Raw genomic sequence first — 20,572 nt, forward strand, 5'->3', positions numbered from 1 at the left:
GCAAGGCATCTACTCAACTTACATTTATTCCCAAAGACAGACCCTGGTCCCTCTCACGTTTCTGATGGGTTAACAGCACAAGAGAGATCTGTTGCTGCTTCTTAATGCCACTCCTTCCCTCCCCTCCATTTTGTAATCCATGGGATTACTACAAGTCTTACTTGGTACAGCAATAATTACAACAATTATAAGAACAATAACATTTATTCGGCACTATGTGCCATGCTCTGCTCCAAACACCTTAAACTTATTAACTCATTTACTCTTCATATCAACACTGTAACATAAATACCATTATTATCCCCACTTTAGAGCAGAACTCTGAAATATCTTTGGAATATATCCCCTCCTGAATATGCCACAAACCCTAGTCTTCTTTCCTTTTTTTTTTTTTTTTTTTTTTTTTTGAGACAGACTCTCGCTCTGTCGCCCAGGCTGGAGTGCAGTGGCGCAATCTCGGCTCACTGCAAGCTCCACCTCCCGGGTTCACGCCATTCTCCTGCCTCAGCCTCTCCGAGTAGCTGGGACTACAGGTGCCCGCCACCACGCCCGGCTAATTTTTTTTTTGTATTTTTAGTAGAGACGGGGTTTCACCGTGGTCTCGATCTCCTGACCTCGTGATCCGCCCGCCTCGGGCTCCCAAAGTGCTGAGATTACAAGCGTGAGCCACCGGTATCGATAGCCTCCCAACTGGTACCTGCCTTGGTGCCCATCTCCTTACCTCTCAAGACATCCTCCACACTGCCTTCAATTTTTTTTCTACGGTGCTAAGTTCATCACAGTCATTGCTTTAAATCTTAACTAGTTTGTTTCTTTCTTTCTTTTGGAGACAGGGTCTCGCTCTGTCACCCAGGCTAGAGTGCAATGGCACAATCATGGCTACTGTAACCTCTATCTCTGGACTCAAGCAATCCTCCTCCCACATCAGCCTCCCAAGTAGCTGGGACCACAAGTACACACCACCGTGCCTGGCTAATTTTTTTATTTTTTGTAGACACGGAGTTTCATTATGTTGCCCAGGCTGGTTTCAAACTCATGGACTCAAGGGATCCTCCTACCTCAGCCTCCCAAAGTGTTAAGATTACAGGTGTGAGCTACCATGCCCAGCCTTAACTATTTTCTTACTATCTATAGGATATTACATTCAAAATCCTTAACCCACACAAGAGCTTTCACAACTTGGGTGCCATGTCATTTCCACTCTTAACTCCTACCTCTTCCTTACTCTACCTCTTTCTAAGTACCGGCCTTAACAAATTCCTCACTCTCCCCTGAATACCTCACAAGTGACATTTCCTCTGCGCAGAATGCTCCCTGCCCCCATTTGCCAGCCTCGCACAAACTCCTGTCCCTTCCAGACTGTTCAATTGTCAGCTCCCTTATCAAGCCTTCTCCAACCACTACAGAATTTCTCCTCTGGGTACCCACTGCACTTTCTAGTAGCACTTATCTCACAACACTGTAACTATTTCTGGAAGAAGTCTATTTTCCACACCCTAGAGTATGGGATCCTTAAGAGTAGAGTCCATTGTTGGCACATAATATGTCTTATATGTTATGTATACCTGGTATAAAGTAGACATTTAATAAATAGTGCATGAATCAATAAGACGCAAAAACCTGTTCAAAACTAGTATCTCCACTGAAATGGGACAATATATGAATCTTGTAAATATTTCCTTTTCTTAGTTTCCTACCCAACATCAGAACTCGGGGTGTTTTACAATTTTCCTTACAACCAAAGACAACTATCCCATCTTCATTCTAAATCAGTTCAAAAGATAATTACAAATCCTACAACTCCCCTTATACATGAAAAATCCTAAATTATACACTAAAGCTTTTATATAAACATTTTCTTCTTCAGTGACTAATACTAACTGGAAAAAAATCCTGCCTGAGGGAGTTAAGGGGATGCAGACCCATTACCCATTCTGCCCAGTGTAAGCCTCCATGTTTTAATATGAGCAGAATTACGTAGTTTCGGCAGCTATAACCGATTCAGGTTCTCTAGGCAGCCTGAGAAATCCCATTGCTTCAGATGGATCTATAAGCCTTCAAATGTTCCACTGCGCATGGTTTTGAATTACCGTTTTTCATTACTGATGTGCTTTCTACTGGACCCTGCTGTGAGATAAAGTGGAATTATAGCAGCATTACTAGCTAAAAAATGATTGAGAGATATACAGGGTTGTAATATGCTTCTTGAACTTGTAGGCAATGAGACATCTTTGAATCTTAATGCAAGAGACGAAAGAGTGAAAAAATAAGGTGCAGCTTATCTGCAGTTCACACAGATGAAGAATACCTTGCCAATGTCTGTGAGCAGCTAAATCCTACATTAAATACTCAGGCTTAGGGAACTGAAGCATAGGGATGATAGTGATAATGTCTGCAGTCAAACAATATTTCTTATATAACAGATGAACACAAACAAAGGTGACTTCAGGGAATGCTATCCTAAAAGGTAAATTCAGTTTCCGTGAAGAGCCAAGGGTGAGGTCAAGGACAAGTCTGCTACCAAACAAAGAGGAAAAAGAGGCCGACTGTTTTAAAGGAAGAAAGAATTATGTTCAAGGAAGGATGATCAGAGGGATAGAATGAGATCTGAGCATAGGAAAGTTGCCTGTTGTACCAGAAATGTGACCTTCACAACAACATTTAACAATGAAAATTAATAGCTGTGATAGAATTCTCAGACTGACCCCTAATGACCTTTTACCCGGGTATAATCCAGGTTGTAGGCGGACCCTGTGGCTGTGATAATGTATGAATCCTATGAATTATATTATGTTACAAGGTACAGCGGACTTTAAGAGAGAGAGATTATCCCAATGAGACTAATCTATATCCATGAGCTGTTTAAAAAGCAGAGTCTTTGGATGGTGGCAGAAGTCAGATCTGACACGAGAAGGATTTGATGAAGCCAGAGCAGCCATGTATCAAGGAAACGGCACTTTCAGACGTATAGACACAAGGATCTGAATTCTGCCAACAACCTGAATGCACATGGAAGTTGATTCTTCCCAAGAGCCTCCAGATGAGATACCAGTCTGGTCAACATCTTGATTTTGGCCTTGTGAGACCCTAAGCAGAGAACCCAGTCCAGCCCACTGGGTCTTCCAACCTGCAGAACTATGAAACTACCAGAGAACTGTGAGATGATACATGGGTGTGGTTTTAGGCTGCTACAATTGTGGTAATTTTTTACACAGCAATAGAAAACTCATAAGGTAGGGTAAACTATAACCTGATATTTCAGTAGAACCTTTCATATCAGAGATCCCAAAAGCACTTGATGTATTTGACATGAGCTATAAAGAAAAATAAATTCACCTTCTCAAAAAAAGAAACAAACATTAATAATATCAATTTTTTTTTCCAGAAGATTAAGAGTCTCACCTTCTTAAGTCCTGAACCAGGACTGAAGGCAGACATCCTAATGCACATGTCCTTAGATAATATCTGATCCATATGACACTTCTTTTCAACAGTTCGGGAAGAGCGTATGATTTGAATAATAACCCAAGCAAAAGTGGAAAGCTCTGCTGCTTGTTTTTTTGTTGCTGTTGTTGTTTTTTCCTGAGACAGGATCTTGCTTTGTTGTCCAGGCTGGCTAATTTTTGTATGTTTTGTAGACACAAGTTTTGGTTGCCCAGGCTGATCTCAAACTCTTGGGCTCAACTGATTCACCTGCCTTGGCCTCCCAAAGGGATGGGATTACAGGTGTGAGCCACCACGCCCGGCCTGCTGCTCTTTTTTAAACCCTCAAATACTGTCCAAATTATTACCGAATTCCAGTCAAGGCTGTTCTCACTTGAAAATGCCTGCTGAAAGATTGGTATAGTTGGTTAGCAGTTGGTCAGTTGATTAGCAAGCAACCAACCATCAAAATGTCTTCAATTGTTTAACAGGATATTTTTTTTCCCATTCAAATAACTTTCCCTCAGTGACCCCTAGGACTGTCAACTATTTGTTCTATTGGATTATATAAATTAGAGCAGATGCTAGATCCTACACAACTTCGTATCACTGCTCTACTTAACACTGTGGCATCCACTAGGTGTGGCACCTTAGGCAAGTTACTCTCTCTAAGCTTCCATTCCTCCATCAGTGAAATGAGATATAAATACCTACCTCATAGGGAGGGACTGAAGATTAAACAAAATGAACATAGGAGACATTTAGAACACTGTCTAGCAAAATACAAAACTCAATACATATTTGCTATTTTATACATCACTCAATTATCAATTGAGTGAATAAAAACAGTGGGACACTCAGGCTAATTTACAATATTATAGATTACTAGCAGAAAAAAAATGCATGAATAGCAGCTTTATTCATAATATCCCATAAGTGGATTCATCCGGTGATGAAACTCAACTATTTAAAAAAAACATTAAAATACTAATGACAGAAAAGAAAAATATTTTTAAAAGAACCGGCCGGGTGCAGTGGCTCACACCTGTAATCTCAGCACTTTAGGAGGCCAAGGCGGGCGGATCACTTGAGGTCAGGAGTTTGAAACCAGCCTGGCCAACATGGTGAAACCCCATCTCTACTAAAAATATACAAAAATTAGCCAGGCATGTTGGCACATGCCTGTAATTCCAGCTAACCAGGAGGCTGAGGCATAAGAACTGCTTGAACCCGGGGGGCAGAGGTTGCAGTAAGCCAAGGTTGTGCCACTGCACTCCAGCCTGGGCAACAGAGCGAGACCCTGTCTTAAAAAAAAAGAAAAGAAAAAAAAAGAACCAAATGGAACTTCAAGAGATAAAAAAATAAAAGAGCTACCCAGGCACAGTGGATCACACCTGTAATCCCAGCACTTTGGTAGGCCTAGGCAGGCAGATCACTTGAGGCCAGGAGTTCAAGACCAGTCTTACAAATATGGTGAAACCTTGTCTCTACTAAAAATACAAAAATTAGCCAAGTGTGGTGGTGTGTGCCTGTAATCCCAGCTACTCAGGTGGCTGAGGCACAAGAATCACTTGAACTCAGGAGGGCGGAGGTTGCAGTGAGCCAAGATAGCACCACTGCACTCCAGCCTGAGCAACAGAACAGACTCTGTCTCTAAAAATATATAAAAATCAAAAATCAAAAATGATAATTCCATCAAATGGGATTAACAAAAGATTAGACACTTCAAAAAAAAAATCAGTGAACTTGAAGACACAACTATAGAAACTATACAACCTGAAGCAGCCTGGGTGAGGGGATCAGTCATACCCAAACCTCAGCATTATATAACATACCCATGTAACAAGCCTATACATGTACCTCCTGAATCTAAAATAGAAGCTGATTCCAAAGTATTGAGTTCAGTTCAAGGCAGCTTCCCTGTTCTGTTAACTAAACTTTGGGACATTGAAATGGGCTACGGGAGATGATTGGTTCGAAAGCATTATTCTATTCATTTGCCTCTCTCTTTTTTTTTTTTTTTGGAGACAGTCTCACTCTGTCACCAGGCTAGAGTGCAGTGGCACAATCTTGGCTCACTGCCACCTCCACCTCCCTGGTTCAAGCAATTCTCCTGCCTCAGCTTCCCGAGTAGCTGGGACTACAAGCACACACCACCACGCCCAGCTAATTTTTGTACTTTTACTGGAGACAGGGTTTCACCACGTTGGCCAGGATGGTCTCGATCTCTTGACCTTGTGATCCGCCCACCTCGGCTCCCAAAGTGCTGGGATTACAGGCGTGAGCTACCGTGCCCGGCCTATTTGCCTCTCACCTTACAAAAATGCCTGCTTGGGTTTAATATATCAACAGTTAAAGATGCCTAGAAGAGATGGAACTGAAGAGGCTGAAGATTTACTGAGCTTGGACTAACAGACAAGTTACATTCAGTTTTAGGAAGTCAGGTCTGATGAACTAAGATAAAAAGAAACTGAATTATTTTCATACATGGTTGCTTTTCAGAAATAAAAACAAAATAGAAGCTGAAATTTAAAAAACAAAGAGATTTTAACATTATAAAATTGGAAAAACAAAAATTTTGAACAATAAAGGAATATTTAATTTTTTTCTTTTTTTTTTCATGAATCATACATGAGACTTAAGGAGTATTTAACTATTTTTGGAAAACTGAAGCAGAGAAAAAAAAAAAGAAGTCTGGACAGAATCTCAGTAACTTGTGCACCAATATCAAGTGATTGATTTTTTTTTTTTTTTTTTTTTTTTTTTGAGACAGTCTCACTCTGTTGCCCAGGCTGGAGTGCAGTGGCACCATCTCAGCTCATTGCAACCTCCAACTCCCGGGTTCAAGCGATTCTTGTGCCTCAGCCTCCCTAGTAGCTGGGATTATAAACGTGCGCCACCACACCCAGCTAATTTTTGTATTTTTAGTAGAGATGGGGTTTCACCATGTTGGCCAGGCTAGTCTCAAACTCCTGACCTCAAGCGATCCACTCGCCTCAGCCTCCCAAAGTGCTGGGATTACAGGTGTGAGCCACCGCATCCGGCCTCAAGTATTCTGATACACATGTAATCAGGGCTCCAGAAGGAGATGAGAAAAAAAGGAAAGAAAAGACATTCGAGGAAATAATGACTGAAAATTATACAAAACTGGAGTGAAACAGCAAGAAAGGAGACTAGGAAGCTCTAGGCCCTCATTCCCCCATGGACATATCAAATAACAACATACAGACCAAAGTAGCTTTGGAAGAACCCTAAAAACCAGTTAAGAAGTTGCAGGAACCAAACATACACCTAACCATGAAAAGGTCACAGCTCAAAGTGGTAGAAAACTTTGCGCCATTTTCATTCATCTTTGCCCCACTCAATCTGTCCCACCTTGCCCCACCACTGGGAAGAACCTACCCAATTTCCAGCTCTTCCCTCAGGATGGAGCAAAAATAGAACTAGCTTCAATGTTCTGGCTTGTGTGGGGCTGCCTGAGTGACTGGTTGCTGTCTCACCTGACTTGGAGGGCTAACGGGAATGGTGACATAGTCTGGATATCAGGCTGGAGGCCATTGAAAGCAGTGGCAGGCGCCACGGCAGGGTGAGAGAGTGCATATTGTGAGTACCTGGGGCAAAAGGATTGCTGGCAGAGGAATACAACAGACCACCTAAGGGTCCAAGAAGAATCCGTGAAATGAGGACATTTAAAAGCAGCTACATATACAGGGGAACTTTATTTTTTGGGTTTTTTTTTACAGTTATTCATATTTTGTTTTTTTTTTTCTGGTCTCTTTTTTTATTATTATACTTTAAGTTCTGGGGTACATGTGCAGAATGTGCAGGTTTGTTACATAGGTATACCCGTATCATGGTGGATTGCTGCACCCATCAACCCATCATCTACATTAGGTATTTCTCCTAATGCTATCCCTCCCCTAAGCCCCCACCCCCCGACAGGCCCTGGTGTGTGATGTTCTACAGGGGAACTTTAAAAAAAAAAAAAAGCACATGCTATGATCTAGGCATGGTGGCCCACGTCTGTAGTCCCAGCTACTTGGGAGGCTGAGGCGGGAGGATCACTTGAGCCCAGGAGTTCAAGGCTACAGTGAGCCATGAATGTACCACTGCACTCCAGCCTAGATGACAGAGTGATACCCTGTCTTTAAAAATTCCGTTTAATAAAAAAAATAAAAGGCACATGCACAGGCCCAAGGAAGATACATCCCCAGAAAAGGTTTGAGAGGACCCTGGGACAATCTGAGATAATTTTTTAAATGACCAAAATAATTAAGCACAATAGTAACTTGTAAGTCCTTGAAAAAAGAAAAATTCTTAAAACTATACCAATAATAAATAGATAAATTATGAAGTAAGGGGAGAAGGTAGGTCTCCTGCTTACAGTAGGGTGTAGAAAGCTAACTACTAAATGCGGAGAGAATGCTTTAGAGTTGGAAAATGATCATTTTGCAACCATCATGGTAAAAGATTGGATCAAGCAAGAATCATCAATGGATACAGAACCCAGGGAGAGATGTTAAGGAGGAACAGGATATTTGCATGGTCTTTAAGTATCTCCCTGCAGATTGCTTATTAGTTGCAAGACAAAAACAAAATACAGTCATTACACTTAGGAGAAATTGAGTAGCATTTTGATTCAAGTATAACATCACCTATGTAAGGCAGACACAGATTACACACTCCTAGATGTGACAGCCTGAGGACATAACATTATCTATACAGTACTCTGACGGAGAAAGTGTAACTTAAAGCTAAACAAGAGGAAACATAAGAAAAACACAAAATAAAGAATGCTCTTGGGGCTGGTAGCTCACACCTGTAATCCCAGCACTTTGGGAGGCCAAGGTGGGTGGATCACTTGAACTCAGGAGTTTGAGACCAGCCTGGACAACATAGTGAAATCCCATCTCTACCAAAAATACAAAAAATTAGTCGGGAATGGTGGCACATGCCTGTAGTCCCAGCTACTCAAGAGGCTGAGGCAGGAAGATCACCTGAGCCTGGGAGGTGGAAGTTGCAGTGAGCCAAGACAGTGCCACTGAACTCCAGCCTGGGTGACAACATGAGACCCTGTCTAAAAAAAAAAAAGAAAAGAATGCTCTCTTGGCCGGCCATGGTGGGTCACTCCTGTAATCCCAGCACTTTGGGAGGCCGAGGCGGGCGGATCACAAGGTCAAAAGATCAAGACCACCCTGGTCAACATGGTGAAACCCCATCTCTACTAAAAATACAAAAATTAGCTGGACATGGTGGCATGCGCCTGTAGTCCCAGCTACCTGGGAGGCTGAGGCAGGAGAATCACTTGAATCTGGGAGGTAGAGGTTGCAGTGAGCTGAGATCTCGCCATTGCACTCCAGCCTGGCGACAGAGAGAGACTCCATCTCGAAAAAAAAAAAAAAAAAAAGAATGCTCTCTTAACAACAACAAAAAAAAGGCTAGATACTATATGGGATAAATATACAGAAGGAAAAAAGTCTAAAGAGGACTGTAGTATTCTTCAATTATGTAAATAATATAAAATTCAGAAACGGTATGAAAATGTTCCTGCTAAAAGAGGTTGAAGAGACATAAAAACTAAGCTGGGTATGGTGGCTCACATCTATAATTCCAACACTTTGGGAGGCTAAGGCCAGAGGATCACTTGAGGCCAGGAGCTTGAGACCAACCTGGTCAACATAGCAAGACCCTGTCTCTACAAGAAAAAAAAAAGAGAGAGAGAAACAAAAAACTAAATGCAATGCCTGACCTTACCCTGGATCTTGTACTGAGGGGGGAATATATTATAAAGGACAGTATTAGATCATATGCCATTAAAGCTTACACTTTCTTATGGTATATTCCTTATACTATCTTTACACAAATTTTTCTACATTGAAATTATTTCCAATAAAAAAAAAAAGGCTGCCAGATAAGAATGACAAAAAATTTCTTTTTTTTTTTTTTTTTTTTTTTGAGACAGAGTCTCACTCTGTTGCCCCGGCTGGAGTGCAGTGGTGCAATCTCAGCTCACTGCAACCTCCACCTCCTAAGTTCAAGCGATTCTCCCTGCCTCAGCCTCCTGAGTAGCTGGGATTACAGGCACCGGCCACCATGCAGGGCTAATTTTTGTATTTTTGTAGAGACGGGGTTTCCGCATGTTGGCCAGCCTGGTCTTGAACTCCTGACCTCAGGTGATCCATCCGCCTCAGCCTCCCAAAGTACTGGGATGACAGGCGTGAGCCACTGAGCCCAGGCAACAACAAATTTCTTATTAGAAACTATACCTGGCCAGGTATAGTGGTTCACACCTGTCATCCCAGCACTTTGGGAGGCTGAAGCAGTTGGATCGCTTGAGCCCAGAGAAGTTTGAGACCAGCCTGGGCAACACAGCAAACCCCCATCTCTACAAAAATTAGCTGGGCATGGTTGTACACACTTATAGTACCAGCTACTCTGGAGGCTAAGGCAGGAGGATTGCTTGAGCCCAGGAGGTGGAGGTTGCAGTAAGGCGAGATTGCACCACTGCACTCCAGCCTGAGTATCTGAGTGAGATCATGCCTCAAAAAAAAGTTTTTTAATAAAAAATAAAATAAAAGAACTATAAACGCCAGAAGACAGTGGAATTATATGTTCACAGTCCTAGAAGAATAAACTACTTAGAATTCCATAATCAGTAAAAATCTTTCAAAAAAGGTGAATTAAAAAATTTTTCAAACAAATAAAACCTGAGAGAAATTATTTCCCGCAAATCTGTAAGAAATGTTAGACTGGGCATGGTGGCTCACGCCTGTAATCCCAGCACTTTGGGAGGCCGAGGAGGGCAGATCACCTGAAGTCAGGAGTTGGAGACCAGCCTGGCCAACATGGTGAAACCCCATCTCTACTAAAAATACAAAAATTAGCCAAGTGTGGTGGCATGCACCTGTAGTACCAGCTACTTGGGAGGCCGAGACAAGAGAATCGCTTGAACCCAGGAGGCGGAGGTTGCAGCGAGCCGAGACTGCGCCACTGCACTTCAGCCTGGGTAACAGAGCGAGACTCCGTCTCAATAAATAAATAAATAAAACCCTCAATCCAAAAAAAAAGGGGTACAAAGAAGAGACAAACAGAAACAAACAAAAAAGAACAAAGAAGACCAAAAAAAAAATAAAGAAGAGACAAAGAGAAACAAGGAATAAGATGGTAGATTTAAACTCACCCATAGCTAGAATTACATTAAACGTAAATGTTCTATCTACTCCAGTTAAAAGGTAGAGATGTCAGACTGCAATTTGAAAATAAGAAACAATACCTAACTATATGTCTAAAAAGAATATCTGTCTAAAAAGAAACCTGTTTTGAATATAAAGATACAAATATGTTAAAATAGATATATAGTGTAAACACTAATCAAAAGAAAGTTAGAATGGTTATATTAACATCAAAAAAGTAGACCAGAACAAGGAATATTATCAGGAATAGAGAAGGATATTTCATAATTATAAAAGAATCTTATCAAGAAGGTGTGGAAAAAACTGGTAGAACGAAAAGGGAAATAGACGAATCCACAGTTATAGGTGGAGATTTCAACACTCCTCTCTCAGCAATTAAAAGAACAAGTAGATACAAAATCAGTATGGATATAGAGGTTGCAGTGAGCCAAGATCACTGCACTTCAGCCTGGGTGACAGAGCAAGACTCTGTCTCAAAAAAAAAAAAAAAAAAAAGAATTTTTATAACACAATAATAAGAAACAAAAAAATTTTAAATAAGCAATATCATGCACTTTTTAAAAAAGGTTAAAATGGTAAATTTTATGTTACGTATATTTCACCATAAAGAGAAAAGCTAAAACACCATCAACAACAACAAAAATAGACAAAATATTTGAATAGGTACTTCACAAAGGCAGCTATACAAATGGCCAATGAGCACATGAAAAGATGCTTCGCAGCATCAGCCATGATGGAAAGGTACATAAAAACCACAATGAGCTACCATGATGAGATGCCTACTAGAGAGGGTTAAATTCAAATAAGATAGACACCACTAAGTGTTGGTAAGAATGTGGAGCAACCTAAACTCTCACACATCATTTGTGGCAGTGTAAAAGAGGTACAACCATCTTGGGAAAAGATCTGACAGCTTCCTATAAAACTAAACATACACCTGCACATAATCCAACAATGACACTACTAAGTATTTACCCAAGAGGTATAAAAACATATACTGAACACAAAGATTTATGCACAAATTTATAATAGCCAAAGACTAGAAACCATCCAAACATCTATCAGGGTTGAATAGATAAAGAAATCTCCAGCTATAAACCATCCAAACATCTATCAGGGTTGAATGGATAAAGTGATACATTCATGCAAAGAAATACCACTCAACAATAAAAAGTAGCAAACTCCTATAACACACGACTGACTCTCAAAAATTTTAATATTGAACCAAAAAAAGTCACACAAAAGACTATGTATCATATAATTCCATTCATATAAAATTCTAGAAAAGGGAAACCAAATAGCAACACAAAATAGATTAGTGGTTGCCTGGAATCAGTGGTAGGAGATGAGAGGGGAGGGAGTGGGGATCAACTGCAGAGGAAAGAAATATTGGAGGGTGATATAAACATTCAATATCTTGTTTGTGATGGTTGTTACACTGGTGTATACCTTTATCAAAACTCATCAAGCCATATTCTTAAAACAAGTGCATTATAATGTTGTATATAAAGTATAACTCATTAAAACTGACTTTTAAAACAGAATGGAAAAAAACTATGAAAAAATGTAAAGTTTGCATTCCCTTAACCCATGTTATTCTACCCTTACAATTTATCCCAAAGAAACCAGGAGTCAAAGACAAAAAGATGCATGTACAGATGTTCACTGCAGTGTTACTTAATAAAAATAATTTCCTCTAATGTTCCATCAATAGAGGATTGATTAAATAAACTAAGGTACATTCACAGAATACTTCACAGCAATTAAAAATGGGAGTTAGCTTCTAATGTATGGACCTGAAATATCATATGTATTAATAAAAAAAGTAATATAATATAAAAGAATATAAATTTTTTTTTTTTTTTTTTTTTTTTGTAGAGACAATGTCTTACTACATTGCCCAGGCTGAACTCCTGGGCTCAAGCTATCCTCCTTGCCTCAGCCTCCTGAGTAGCTGGGGTGCCCACCACTGCACCTGGAGAATAAACATATATTACAAATATATATGTGTATTCAAAAAATTTATGAGCCAAGAGATTTTGTACCAAGAGATGCTATCTTTTTCTTATGCTATGAAGCAAGGGAATGTTGAGATCATCCCTATTTTAGAGATGAGGAAACTCTCAGAGATGACAAATGAGTTTCAGAGGAGCCAAAAGAAATGAAAACCCTACAGTCTCTCAGAAAACAACTGCTATCTCAGTGAACAGGTATTTGCTCTTCAAACCTTGTAGAAGAGAACTCACGTAAATTGAGGTAATAAATGCAGAGTACTACTGGAAAGTGCCTACAGGCTTTCACAGCCATCTTCGTGTCATTCTAACATCAGAATGAAACTTACTAAAAATCTCTTCCATATAATCTAGATAATGCTCCCAAACTGATTTCCTCTTTAATGCTGTGCTTATTTCCAGCTGTTATCAGGGCCTGATTTGAAGACAGAAAAGAGACTATGTTAATATGCACTCTCCCTGAAAGCAGGAAGGAAGTCCTTTGGACTGATTAAGGCCAGCATGACGTTCACAGCAAACAAGCTCATTCTGGCCAAATTAAAGCAGTAATTCCAATGTTTGTTCCCTGTCAGTCATGTCAGCAGCCAAAAAAGAAAAGCAAGAAAGTGGACGCGCATGCACATGCTCAGAAAAAAAAAAAAAAAAGACTAGCTTATTACACATCTGCTTGTCTCATACCTGGTATTTGTATCATTCCAAAGAATATATACAATGACTGAGCTTCAACTAGTTTGCATTTACCAGGTAAAATAATTTCAAAACTTACCAGCCCCCACTCCCCAAAACAGTACTGGGCTATACTGAAACCTCAGCATTCCTGATCTCCTACCCCACCCTCCATTCCCACTAAGAACGAAGTCATCTTGTTATGAAATGTTAAGGAGAAAAATTATTTTCTGACGGTTCAGTGATATTAACATCCACATATATGTATTTTCCTCATAGAGATGGCCTTATTTAAGCACATAAATGCAAAGTTAGTCACTTAAAAACTGGTTTTACAAGGCCGGGTGCGGTGGCTCATGCCTGTAATCCCAGCACTTTGGGACGCCGAGGTGGGTGGATCACAAGGTCAGGAGATCGAGACCATCATGGCTAACACGGTGAAACCCTGTCTCTACTAAAAATATAAAAAATTAGCCAGGCGTGGTGGTGGGCACCTGTAGTCCCAGCTACTTGGGAGGCTGAGGCAGGAGAATGGCGCGAACCCGGAAGGCAGAGCTTGCGGTGAGCCGAGATCGCGCCACCTCACTCCAGCCCAGGTGACAGAGCGAGACTCCGTCTCAAAAACAAAACAAAAAAACTGGTTTTACAAATACAAAAATTAACCAGGTGTGGCTGATTAAACTCATTAAAACTGACTTTTTACAGTTAGAGGTGGTGGGCATCTGTAGTCCCAGCTACTTGAGAGGCTAAGGCAGGAGAATCGCTTGAACCCATGAGGCAGAGCTTGCAGTGAGCCGAGATCAAACCACTACACTTCAGCCTGGGCGACAAGAGTGCGAGTCTGTCTCAAAAAAAAGAAAAAAAAAATTGGTTTTACAATTCTACACTAAGCTCAGGCCATCTCTTCTATGTGTTGTATGTGCCCAATCTGAATCTATTCACCTTCATAGCCCTCTTCATAAATAAGCAATTTTACTCATTCTCACCCCCTATGCCACAAAAGTACTTGGTTTCTAACACTTCTTTTTTTCTTTTTTTTTTTTTTTGAGACAGTCTCACTCTGTCAGGCTGGAGTGCAGTGGCATGATCTCGGCTCACTGCAGCCTCTACCTTCTGGGTTCAAGCGATTCTCCTGCCTCAGCCTCCCAAGTAGTTCGGATTACAGGTGCACACCACCATGCCCAGCTAATTTTTGTAATTTTGGTAGAGACAGGGTTTCACTATTTCGGCCAGGCTGGTCTCGAACTCCTGACCTCAAGTGATCCACCCGCCTCAGCCTCCCAAAGTGCTGGGATTACAGGCGTGAGCCACCACGCCTGACCTGGTTTCTAACACTTCTAACACTGCATATCCATCTCTCACTGTATTCTAACACCTAAGACTACCTTTAGCAATATGGACCTGATCGAAAAAAGGAAAGGAAAAGGAAAAGGAGAAAGGGAAAGGGAAGGGAAGTAAGGAAGGAAAGAAAGAAGAAAGGATCTTGTAAAAGTTTTCACCCAAAACATTTTCACTTTGCCACAACTTTCAAAGCTACCCTTTATCTACTCTTCACACTCCAAATAATACTAACAACTTTAACTGGCAGTAAAGTATAGGAGTAGCAGCTACCATTTATTAAATGCTTATTATGCATCAAGTACCATGCTGAGTTCTTTATGTCATCTCATATATTTTGAGACAGGGTCTCACTCTGTCACCCAGGCTGGTAGTGCCAATCATGGCTCACTACAGGCTTGACCTCCTGGGCTCAAGCATCCTCCCACCTCAGCCTCCCGAGTAGTTAAAACTACAGATATGTGCCACCACTCCGACCTAATTTTTTATTTGCTGTAGAGACAGGGTCTCCCTAAATTGCCCAGGGCAGTCTTGAACTCCTGGGCTCAAGCAATCCTCCAGCCTCGGCCTCCCAAAGTGCTGAGATTAGAAGGCCTAAACTACCTCATCCAGCGTGTCATCTCATTTAATCCTTCCTACAACCCTCCCAAGTAGGCTATAAAGATTTGGAGAAGTTAGGCCGGGCGCAGTGGCTCACGCCTGTAATCCCAGCACTTTGGGAGGCCGAGGCGAGCGGATCACGAGGTCAAGAGATTGAAACCATCCTGGCTAACATGGTGAAACCCTGTCTCTACTAAAAATACAAAAAATTAGCCGGGCATGGTGACGGGCGCCTGTGGTCCCAGCTACTCGGGAGGCTGAGGCAGGAAAATGGCGTGAACCCGGGAGGCGGAGCTTGCAGTAAGAAGAGATCGAGCCACTGCACTCCAGCCTGGGCAACAGTTTATGACTCCATCTCAAAAAAAATAAAAATAAAAATAAAAAAATATTTGGAGAAGTTCATTTGTCCAAGTCCACACAGACTGAAGAACTCAAAATCAGAACTAAGTCCATGTGTCTGAAGAACCAAAGATACTGTTCAGGTGGGGTGGCTCACACCTGTAATCCTAGCACTTTGGGAGGCCGAGACAGGTGGATCACCTGAGGTCGGGAGTTTGAGACCAGTCTGACCAATATGGAGAAACCCTGTCTCTACTAAAACTACAAAATTAGCTGGGCGTGGTGGCGCATGCCTGTAATCCCAGCTACTTGAGAGGTTGAGGCAGGAGAATGGCTTGAATCCGGGAGGCGGAGGTTGCAGTAAGTCGAGATCGCACCACTGCATTCCTGCCTAGGCAACAAAAGTGAAACTGCGTCTCAAAAAAAAAAAAAAAAAAAAAAGAACCAAAGATATTAACCATTGTTCTATTTTATTCCAAATGCTTTTATTTCTGTCTTCACTACAAGATTAAGAAAGCACAGCCTTTCTGTCTGGCGGCAGCCATCAGGTAAGCCAAGATAAGTGCATACAAGTATATCCAGGAGCTATGGAGAAAGAAACAGTCTGATGTCATGTGCTTTCTTCTGAGGGTCCACTGCTGGCAGTACCGCCAGCTCTCTGCCCTCCACAGGGCTCCCCACCCCACCCAGCCTGATAAAGCACACCAACTGGGCTGCAAAACCAAGCAAGGTTACATTATATATAGGATTCGTGTTCGCTGTGGTGGCCGAAAACACCCAGTTCCTAAGGGTGCAACTTACGGCAAGCCTATCCATCGTGGTGTTAACCAGCTAAAGTTTGCCTGAAGCCTTCAGTCTGTTTCAGAGGAGTGAGCTGGACACCACTGTGGAGTTCTGAGAGTCCTGAATTTGTATTTAGATCTATGACTTAAATATTGGATTGGTGAAGATTCCACATACAAATTTTTTGAGGTTATCCTCGTTGATCCATTCCATAAAGCTATCAGAAGAAATCCTGACACCCAGTGGATCACCAAACCAGTCCACAAGCACAGGGAGATGCGTGGGCTGACATCTGCAGGCCGAAAGAGCCGCGGCCTTGGAAAGGGCCATAAGTTCCACCACACTATTGGTGGTTCTCGCCGGGCAGCTTGGAGAAGGCGCAATACTCTCCAGCTCCACCGTTACCGCTAATATAAGTAAAGTTTGTAAAATTCATATCTAATAAACAATTTAAGACAGTCATGTCTGCTTACAGGTGTTGTCTGTTAAAGCTAGTCTGCAAATTATTTAATGAGCACTTTGTCAAATTAAGAAAGTTAAAGTGAAGGCCGGGCACGGTGGCTCACACCTGTAATCCCAGCACTTTGGGGGGACGAGGCAGATGGATCACGAGGTCAAGAGATCGAGACCATCCTGGCCAACATGGTGAAACCCCATCTCTATCAAAAGTATAAAAATTCGCTGGGCGTGGTGGCAGGCGCCTGTATTCCCAGCTACTCGGGAGGCTGAGGCAGGAGAATGGCTTCAACCCGGGAGGTGGAGGTTGCAGTGAGCTGAGATCGTGCCATTGCACTCCAGCCTGGGCGACAGAGCAAGATGCCGTCTCAAAAAAAAAGGAAGTTAAAGTGCAATAATGTGTGAAGACAGTAAGTGGTGGTGTATCTTGTTTCCTTTTTTTTTTTTTTTTTTGAGACAGAGTCTCGCTCTGTCGCCCAGGCTGGAGTGCAGTGGCGCGATCTCAGCTCACTGCTACCTCTGCCTCCCGGGTTCAAGTGATTCTCCTGCCTCAGCCTCCCGAGTAGCTGGGATTACAGGCACCCGCCACCATGCCCAGCTAATTTTTTTGTATTTTTAGTAGAGACGAGGTTTCCCCATGTTGGTCAGGCTGGTCTCAAACCCCTGACCTCGTGATCCACCCACCTCGGCCTCCCAAAGTGCTGGGATTACAGGCGTGAGCCACCGCGCCTGGCTGGTGTATCTTGTTTCTAATAAGATAAACATTTTTGTCTTTGCTTTATCTTATTAGGGAGTTATATGTCAGTGTATAAAACATACTATGTGGTATAATAGGTTTAAAATAAATTATTTAAAAGAAAAAAAAAGCATAGCATGGACATACACATGTAAAAAAATGAATCTTGACCTAAATATTGCATCTTGTACAAAAAAATTAACTGAATCATAGATTTAAATATAAAAAACCAAAACTATAAACATTCTAAAAGAAAACCTTCATATTTGAGGGTTAGGAAAAAAAATTTACTTTTTTTTGAGATGGAATTTCACTGGTTGCCCAGGCTAGAGTACAATGGCATGATCTCAGCTCACTGCAACCTCCGCCTCCCAGGTTCAAGCAATTCTCCTGCCTCAGCCTCTCTAGTAGCTGGGATTACAGGTGCCCGCCACCATGCCCGGCTAATTTTTTGTATTTTTAGTAGAGATGGAGGTTTCACCATGCTGGCCAGGCTGGTCTCGAACTCCTGACCTCAAGTGATCCACCCACCTCGGCCTCTCAAAGTGCTAGGATCACAGGCGTGAACCACCACGCTGGCCAGGAAAAGATTTTTTAGACATAACATCAAGAGTACAACCCATAAAAAAAAATCAATAAACTGGACTTTATCAAAATTTAAAACTTTTGCTCTACAAAAGACACGAATAAGAGAATGAAAAGAGAAGCTACAGATAAGGAGAAAGTATCTGAAAATCACATATCCTCAAAAGGACTTGTATCAACAATATATATAAAGAACCCTAAAAACTCAACGATAAGAAAACAATCTGGCCGGGCGCAGTGGCTGACGCCTGTAATCCCAGCACTTTGGGAGGCCGAGGCAGGTGGATCACGAGGTCAGGAGTTCAAGACCGGCCTGGCCAATACGGTGAAACCCCGTCTCTACTAAAGATACAAAAAATTAGCCAGACATGGTGATGCATGCCTGTAATCCCAGCTACTCGGGAGGCTGTGCCAGAAGAATCGCTTGAACCCAGGAGGCGAAGGTTGCAGTGAGCCAAGATCGAGCCATAGAACTCCAGCCTGAGTGACAGGGCGAGACTCCATCTCAAAAAAAAAAAAAGAAAGAAAGAAAAGAGAACAACCCAATTGTTGTTGCTTGTTGAGGCGGTCTCACTCTGTCACCCACACTGGAGTGCAGTGGCACCATCCTGGCTCATTGCAACCTCCATCTCCTGGTTCCAGTGATTCTCGGGCTTCAGCCTCCTGAGTAGCTGGGATTACAGATGTACACCACCCTGCCTGGCTAATTTTTGTATTTTTAGTAGAGATGGGATTTCACCCTGTTGGCAAGGCTCGTCTCAAACTCCTGGCCTCAAGTGATCCACCCACCTCCATCTCCCAAACTGCTGGGATTACAGGCATGGGACACTGCCCCCCGCCAAACAACCCAATTGTAAAACAGGCAAAAGACATGAACAGACACCTCACCAAAGATAATATAAGGATGGCAAAAAAAGCACATGAAAAAATGTTCAACATCATTAGCCATTAAAGAAATGTAAATCAAAACCACAATAAGATGTCACTACACAGCTACTAGAATAGCAAAAATAACAAATAGTGATAATATCAAATGCTAGTGAGGATGGAGAACAACTGGAATTCTCATAAATTGCTGTTGGGAATGCAAAACAGTACATGCATTCTGAAAAACGGTTTGGCAGTGTTTTATAAAGTTAAATATACACCTACCATACATCACAGCAACCCCATTCCGGGGTATTTTACTGTAAAGAAATGAAAACTTATGTTCACACAAAAACCCATACACAAATGTTTACAGCAGTTCTAATCATAATTGCCAAAAACTGCAAAAACCCAAGTGTCCTCCAATGGGTGAATGGAGAAACAAATTGTAGCACAGTAGGATATGACCCAGAAATAGTAAGGAACAAACTCCTGAGACACACACAACTTGGATGAATCTCAAAAGCACTATGTTGAATGAAAGAAGCCAGTTACCTACTGTATGATTCCATCTATATGACATTCTCAAAAAGACAGAACTACAAATAATAAACAAAAAACACACACACACGAACCACACACACACGATAAAACTACGGTGAAGAAAAGCTCAGTGACTGCCAGGGGTTGTGGGTGAGGAAGAGATGACTATAAAGGGAGAGCATGAGGGAGTTTTTGGGGTGGAACTGTTCTGTATCCTAATTGTGTTGTGGTAGTTACAGAAATCTAAACACGTTTTAGAATTCATAGACATGTATACTCCAAGAAAGTCCATTTTAATTATAATAATTTTGAAGATAAAATTGAAAAAATTTAATTCAGAGGATAATTGGTTAAATAGGGGTTTAAAAAGTTAGTCTTACCTCTTACTGTATATCAAAACATATTCTAAATTAACTAAAAAGCTAAATGTAAATTATGAAATAATACTGATTTTTTTTTTTTTGAGACAGCACTGTCGCCCAGGTTGGAGTGCAGTGGCGCGATCTCTGCTCACTGCAAGCTCCACCTCCCGGGTTCAGGTCACTCTCCTGCCTCAGCCTCGCAAGTAGCTGGGGCTACAGGCGCCCGCCACCACGCCCGGCTAATTTTTTTTTTTGTATTTTTAGTAGAGACGGGGTTTCACCATGTTAGCCAGGATGGTCTTGATCTAGAGACGGGGTTTCACCATGTTAGCCAGGATGGTCTTGATCTCCTGACCTTGTGATCTGCCCACCTCGGCCTCCCAAAGTGCTGGGATTACGGGCCTGAGCCACAGCACCTGGCCTGATTTTCTTAATATATATGATGCTCCTACAAATAAATTTTTAAAAAGAACACTCCCAAAGAAAAATGGGCCAAGACATGAATAAACAGAGTTAAGTACAAGAAAATGCTTTATCTCACAAATAACTGAATAAATAAACAGTAAAGCAATGAGACAGTATTTTTTGTCAACTGAAATACAAAAAAAAAAAAAAACCAAAAACCTTAAAAGAATGATAACATCCAGTACTGGCAAAAGTGGGAAAGGA

At 41.6% G+C, this 20,572-nt stretch overlaps 1 protein-coding gene, 1 non-coding gene and 1 pseudogene across 6 annotated transcripts in view; 2 read left to right on the forward strand and 1 right to left on the reverse strand.

Annotated features, from left to right (window-relative positions):
• ASCC1 (activating signal cointegrator 1 complex subunit 1) overlaps nt 1-20,572 on the reverse strand; it is a 126,066-nt gene that overhangs the window by 82,556 nt on the left and 22,938 nt on the right. The gene's annotated exons all lie outside the window — the stretch shown is intronic.
• Nucleotides 5,309-5,438, forward strand: LOC115831357. Its single transcript, XR_004026873.1, has one exon. It is a non-coding gene; the product is annotated as a small nucleolar RNA SNORA36 family (small nucleolar RNA).
• On the forward strand, nt 13,130-16,816 carry LOC105738988 (annotated as a pseudogene). Its single transcript, XR_001114834.2, has 2 exons — nt 13,130-13,173; nt 16,135-16,816. The product of XR_001114834.2 is annotated as a 60S ribosomal protein L15-like (transcript).

Source organism: Nomascus leucogenys, chromosome 18 (genome assembly GCF_006542625.1).
Source record: "Nomascus leucogenys isolate Asia chromosome 18, Asia_NLE_v1, whole genome shotgun sequence".
NCBI lineage: Eukaryota > Metazoa > Chordata > Mammalia > Primates > Hylobatidae > Nomascus > Nomascus leucogenys.